Below are 7310 nucleotides of genomic sequence, written 5' to 3'. Positions count from 1 at the left end.
GCATGTACCTCGGTTGCAGGCTCCACCCTGGCCTGGAGCCCTAGTCAGGGTGTGTGCAGGAGGCAACCAATTGACATGTTTCTCTCAAATTGATATTTCCCTCTGTCTTTCCCTCTCTTTTCCACTCTCTAAAAATCAATGGAAAAATCTCCTCGGGTTAGGATTTTTTAAAAAGAATAGGTGGGTAATGGAAGCAGAGAGATGAAAATTCTAAGAAAGATTCTAAAAGAAATTCTAGAGATCAAAAAAGCTATAACTGAAATGAATAATATCTTTGATAGACTCATTAGTAGAGTGAAAGAGCTGAGGAAAAAATTTCTAAGCTGGAGAAAATAAAAATAGAAATTTCCAAGACTGTAAAGTGAGGAGAAAAAAGACTGGAAAAAAATACAGAGCAGAGTATTCAAGGACTTGCATTTCAGAGCTTCATGGATAAAATTTTTAATTTTAATTGTTATCTATTTTATAGTGATGAACTTCTAATTACAGAAAGTGATGATTGGTTTTCCATTTATGGTAATGATATAAATATTTTTTTTCAAATTAAACTTAACAATTGAAAGAAAAATATTTCTAACAGTACAGGTGATACTATTTTGAAGGTGGTTCTCCATTGACTGCAGTTTGGAAAATGCTGATCATTTTAGGAACAAGCAAATGGAATGAGAGAGGAGCAATTACTTCCCTTGGCCATGTAGAGTGAGTGACAGAGCCAAAATTCAAATGCAAGTTTTGGTTTTCAGTTCAGTTCTCTTTCCTTCTATTTTTCCACACTGTGAGGATTTTAATTTCATGTAGAATTAGGTTGGCTCCTTGCTGTTTCTAAATGTCTGGCCAATGGTTTTACTTCACATTCCCTGTAAAGTCATCCCCGAATTGATCTAGAGACAAAGCGAAAGGGCACCAAAGTCATTGAGAGAAGGTCTACTCAACATGAGAATCTAAATCAGCGCAAAAGGTCTCAAATTATAGAATGCATACAAATCATTGGCAATCCTGTTTAAAATGCTGACTCCCAATACACCCTCTGTTGGATTCAGTAGGCCTCAGTCTAGGAATCTTGATATTTAACAAGCGTCCCAGGGATCTGGCGGTAGGTGGTCCATGGAGCACACTTTAAGAAACAGTGCCCTGATCACAGGGTCTAAAAGAAGTATTCCAGTCCTGACTTCAAAGGCCTCTGGGATTTCTAATAGCCACATATTGTCTGCATTTGCTTCACCCTCCTTGCTCAAGATTTTCCTTGTCTTCCTTTGGTACACACACAGGGAAAAGAGATGTCAGAGAGGGTCTCCTTATCCTACTCTGCGTTATTAGGAGTCAGTCACTAGGTCTTTCTGTTAGCCCCAGGAGGTCAACTTTTCCTCAGTCTCTTGCCTACCACACACTCTCCTTATAAACTGAATGTTTCCTTGGAAGTATTTATCATAACTGTAATCAAAGGGTTTTCCGCATAATTAATTATCTAGGCATTGTGATAATTTTCGCCTGGGCATTGTGATATTCATAGTACACAGCATGCAAGGGACACAGGAGACAATCAATAGATTGTTGCGGAATACACAAGCAAAGTATCACTTTAGGGTAGAGATTTTTTTTTCTTTGGAAAGGATCCACATTTTATATTTGGTAGGTAGAAGAAAGGACATCTTCCTCGCTTTATTTTTGGAGAAAGTGGCACTTCCCAAGTCATTCTATGTTGTGGCCTGGAAGATGCTAGTTATAAATGTTTTCCAACTGCTAAAATCAATATAATAAGAAAACATTTACAATAAGCAAAAAAAAGAGGAGCTTCTTTTGGCTTATGTATGTACAACGTAAGCAGTGGCCCTGAGCTATGTTTTCCATTCTCCGGAAGACATATGGAAAATATCACTGTCAATGATATTTGATGAGCCCAAACACTGTTAGTTTCCCTCCAAGAAATCTTCCTGTGCTGCCCCAGCTGCTTAATGCTCATTATATGTTTAAAGACATAAATCACAAGGTTTCCCTTTTAATAGATTTAGGCAAAATTACAGATCTTACCACACTAGTTGTTCTGGGTTAAGTCATACACAAAGAGACCTAATTCTCCAACTGGTGGTGGGGAAGTAGGGTATGGAAGATGCAACGCACATAGATATGCGGTTCCATTTCAAGACGTCAATTACAGCATTTCCTTTTTAATACACTTGGGCAAAATTGCAGTCCTGGTTGTTTTGACTTACATCAAACATGGAGAGATTTAATTTCTGGGCCAGTGGTAGGGCAGATCCAGATGGGGAAGACTATGAAATTAGTATAAATATGCACATGAAAAGAAAACTTATTTCATGGTTTCTGTTTTCCACCTATACAATTTGCTTTCAAATTTTAGGCAGTGTCTTTGAAATATTGGGTTGAACCGGAATTAAAATGAAAGCTAGCATTTAATGATCTCTGTATCATTAAAGTCCTCCACGTTTTCTTGGATACAACTGAAGCAATTGGTGATGGTAAGTAATGTACCTTCTTTCCCAGAAACCAAAGGATCTCAAGTTCGAAGAGGCCCCTATCTGAAGCTGTCACCAAGCTATTCTCCCTGGAACCATCTGATGAACAAACTGAACCAGGATCCAAGACGAAGCCTCTCAAGACAAACTAAGATGTCATGTGCTTTCCCTTAGCAACAACCACTAATTATATAGCTTTAACTTAATTTGTAAAAGGGGACATACGTAATACTTTCAACAATAAAGATTTTTTGAAATAAATTAATTTTAGCCCAGCCAGCATGGCTCAGTGGATGAGTGTCAACCTATGAACCAGGAGATCGAGGTTCGATTCCCAGTCAGGGCACATGCCCGGATTGTGGGCTCAATCCCCAATGTGGGGCATGCAGGAGGCAGCCAATCAATGATTTTCTCTCATCATTGATGTTTCTATCTGTCTCTCCCTCTCCCTTCCTCTCTGAAATCAATGAAAATGTTTTTAAATGAATTCATTCATTCATTTTTTTTAAAAGTGTGGTACTTAAAAAGAAAAAAAATATTCATTTTATTTATCTAATAGACCAACCGAACCAGATGACACATATCAAATGTAAAATTTGGCAATTTTTACCTTTTACATTTTGGCGCACGTGCGCACGCACGCGCACACACACACACACACACACTCTCACACACGCACACACACTCACACACACACACACACACTCACACACACACACACACACACACACACACACACTGGTTCAGCAAGTATTTCTGATTGAAATAGTAAGCTGTGGCCAGCACGGGGGACTCCGGAAATGTGCCTTGTCCTTGGTGACAGAATCGTCCTGAGAATAACTTCAGCTGAGCCCCTGAGGATTCAACAGATTCACAGCAAAGCCACTGTAATCCACTTGTTATGGTATTGATACTGAAATAGCCAAACAGATCAAGTGACATAGAATAGAGAGTCCAGAAATTCTGTGTTAAAGAATTTACATGGCAAAAATGGCAATTCAATTCCAAAGTAAAAGGATGGTTATTTATTAAATGATGATGATACAACTGTCAATCCTTCTGGAAAACTAAAAGTAGAAACCTCCCTATCCTGATCTTACATCATCTACAAAAAGATAAATAACTAGATGGATATAGAGCTTACATTTCTTAAAGAGTAAAATCTTGACAATAAACCTAGGACCTAGATTGCATGTACAATTTGCCCCCAAAATCCCAGAGTTATTCAATAAAGTCATAGCCACTTGAGTATATAAAAATTTTTTGCAAGTTTTTGGTCTCAATAGCAGGGGCTGTTGCTGGCTCCCTACCAAATATCCAACCTGATAAAACCAAAACCATCAGAGAAAACCATGGCTTCTGGAACTATCAAAAAAATATGTCAAACCTTGGGAGAATAATGAGTACCTTGACCAGGTTGTGTAGGAAATGGTGAATGCATCATGGGGCTGAAGTTGGTCTGAAAAGCAGTGAGAAGATAAATTGGGGAAAGTCTCTTACATTCTTTTCTTGTCTCAGGCTTGTTACCTTGGGAAAACCAGGGCCTGTCCCCTCAGCACCCAAACCAAGAACAATACTCAGGGCTGCAGGAGTCAGCCAGGTAAAACCAAGGCAGCTCAAAGCCTTAACGAGGTGAAGATTTGTTGAAAATGGATCCAGCTTCCCAGATCGTACCCTTCTACTTCCAAAACCCCAGGGCTGGCAACATAACAACCTACAGCTCTTACCTCCTCACCCTGCTATTGCCTCCCAAGAGTGAAGAGAGATCAGTAGATGAGTGGATAAAGATGCCGTGGTACATTTATACCTTAGAACACTATGCAGCAGTAAAAAAAGAAGAATCTCCTACCCTTTGAGACAGCCTGGAGGGACCTGGAGAGTATCATGCTAAGTGAAATAAGTTGTCAGAGAAAGACAAGTATCACATGATCTCATTAATATGTGGCATCTAAGTAACAAACTGATAAATGGAGGGGATCCAAAGACATGGAAGCATGGATAAGAGTGTGAAATCTCAGAGCGAAGGCAGAAAGGGTGGGTGGGTAGGAGGTAATCAACCAAGGACCTCGTATGCATATAGGCATGGCCCATGGACAATGGGGTGGTGAGGGCCTGGGGCAGGGTCGGGCTTGGAGGGGGGTCAATGGGGGAAGAAGGGGAACATATGTAATACTTTCAACAATAAAGAGTTATTATTTTAAAAAATCCTCAGGTGAGGATTAACAAAAAATAAATAAAATTTTTTAAAATAAAAGAGTGAAGAGAGAAGTTCCCAGGTTAAGTGGTGGTAAACAAGAATGATCTTCCGTGGTGCTGGGATGCAGGCAATCCACCCCTCTCCTCAAACTCACTGAGGTGAACAGAGACTAGGGCCTGGCCTTGGCCCTTCATTAATATTTATTTCCAGTAGTGAGGCATAATCCTATTTTTTATTCTAAATCTAGTATATTTTCTTCTACTTAAAATTAATGTTACCATATTGTTCAGCATGACAGAATATTACATGACTCAAACAAATTTCTCTGAAATGAGTAAACTCTTGCCAAAACAAGGCTGGCAATACCAACTATAGAAGACAGTTTAAAAGTAAACTTGGAATGGATAGGAATAAATAAATCTAGCAACATACATGAAAGATTTAGATGAAAAACAATGTTAACTTCAGCAGAACACATAAAAAGACCTAAACAATGTAGAGATACTGTGGCTCTGGATGGAAAAATTCAATATTATAAAAATGTCGGTTCTGTTCCAATTAATTAATATGTAATAAAGTAAAATTAGAACCATAATTCCAACTGGATCATTTATGAACTATAACAAGCTAATTTGAAAATTCACGAAGAAGACAAAAGGCGCAGGAATAGCCAAGAACATGAGAAACAAAGTAAACAAAGAAGAAGAAGAGACTTCTACCCAACCAGATGTCAAAGCAAACTATGCTGCAGTAACAAAAACCATGGCATTGGCACAAGAATAGAAAACTCTTTCATGGTATAAGATAGAGTCCAGAAACATATATATAATGTTATTTTAATAAAAGTGATATTTCATAGCCGAAACCGGTTTGGCTCAGTGGATAGAACGTCGGCCTGCGGACTGAAAGGTCCCAGGTTCGATTCCGGTCAAGGGCATGTGCCTGGGTTGCGGGCACATCCCCAGTAGGTGATGTGCAGGAGGCAGCTGATCGATGTTTCTCTCTCATCGATGTTTCTAATTCTCTATCTCTCTCCCTTCCTCTCTGTAAAAAATCAATAAAATATATTTTTTTAAAAGTGATATTTCATATCAATGGGGAAAATAAAAGTGATATTTCATATCAATAAACAGCATTGAAAACTATGGGCCATGCATTTTGAAAGCTTTAAATTTAGGCCCTCCCTCCACCTCCCCACCCACCTTATTCTATATACAAAAATAAACTCAATAGATTATGGATTTAAAATAAGTGCAGAAAACATGAGCATATCATAAGAACTGTAGGAGAATACTTGATCATCTTTTGGTGTAGGGAAGATCTTCCTAGATAAGACACAAAACCTAGAAGATAAAGGAAAAATCTGACCTCATAAAAAAAGCAAAACATCAGCATAAAGACTAAAATCATATAACAAGTTGAGAGAAAATATTTCCAAAATATTATACAAATAACATTATAGACAAAATAAAGGATTACAAATTATTTTTTAAATAACTAACCAAGAAATTATAAAAAGACATGAGCAGGCAACTTACGGAAGAAATGTGATTTTTTTAAACAAACAAACATGCACCCCTAGTTTGGCTCAGTGGATAGAACATCAGCCTGTGGACTGAAGGGTCCCGTGTTCAATTCCCATCAAGGGCACATGCGTGGGTTGGGTGCTCTATCCCCAGTAGGGGTGTGCAAGAAGCAGCTGATCAATGATTCTCTCTCATCATTGATGTTTCTATCTCTCTCTCCCTCTCCCTTCCTCTCTGAAATCAATAAAAATATATTTAACAAACAAAAACAAAATAACGGGCATGCAATGATGGGGCAGAGTAAGGAAAAAGATACTCTAATCCAGAGGAGTCAGAAAGACAATGATGGTGACAAGCAGACACTCTAGATGAGGAAATCTGGATAAAAGTAATTACTCCTCTTTTCCTGAAGCAAGGCCAACATGAAATAGAGACAAAGTCCCAACTTTAAAGCAAATCCAGGTTTTTTCATTGTTACTTGGGCCTTAAGATGGTAATTAGTGCACTGAGATGGCATTTTGTGACTTGAAGTAGCTAGAGAAGGCCTAAGACCTAACTGTGTTTTCATCCAGGGCAGGAGAAGAACCAGCTCCCTCAAGGGACAGTAGAAAGCAAAAATAAAATTGCTTTATGATTATATCTATGATTTATGCTTAGTAACCATTATATATGTATGCATATACATCACGTATATATGTGTGTATATGTCTGTATACTACAGTGGTGGATACGTGTCATTGTACATTTGTCAAAGCCCATGGAATGTACCGCCCCAAGAGTGAACCCTGATGTAAACTACAGACTCTGTGCGATAATGATGAGTCCAAGTAGGTTCATCAACTATAACAAACATGCCACTGTGGTATGGGAGGTTGTTCACATGTAAGGGAGTGTACAAGAATTCTCTTCACTTTCTGCTTCATTTTTCTGTAAACTCCTCTAAAAATTGTTAATGAATTTAAAAATAAATTCAAGAATTTAAAAACTGTCTCTAAAAGTACATTTACATATTCAACACATCTGTCCTTCTCTGGCTATGGACCTAATGGAAAGCCAAGAGCAGCAGGCTCGAGTGTTGTTAATTACCAGAAGGATTTTGCTTCTTAATATTTT

The sequence above is a fragment of the Myotis yumanensis genome, unplaced genomic scaffold (assembly GCF_028538775.1).
Source record: "Myotis yumanensis isolate MYYU_CA2020_CCGP unplaced genomic scaffold, mMyoYum1.0.hap1 SCAF_10, whole genome shotgun sequence".
In the NCBI taxonomy this organism is placed as follows: Eukaryota; Metazoa; Chordata; class Mammalia; order Chiroptera; family Vespertilionidae; genus Myotis; species Myotis yumanensis.
The sequence above is the reverse complement of the archived record's forward strand: the minus strand, read 5'-3'. Positions refer to the sequence as shown.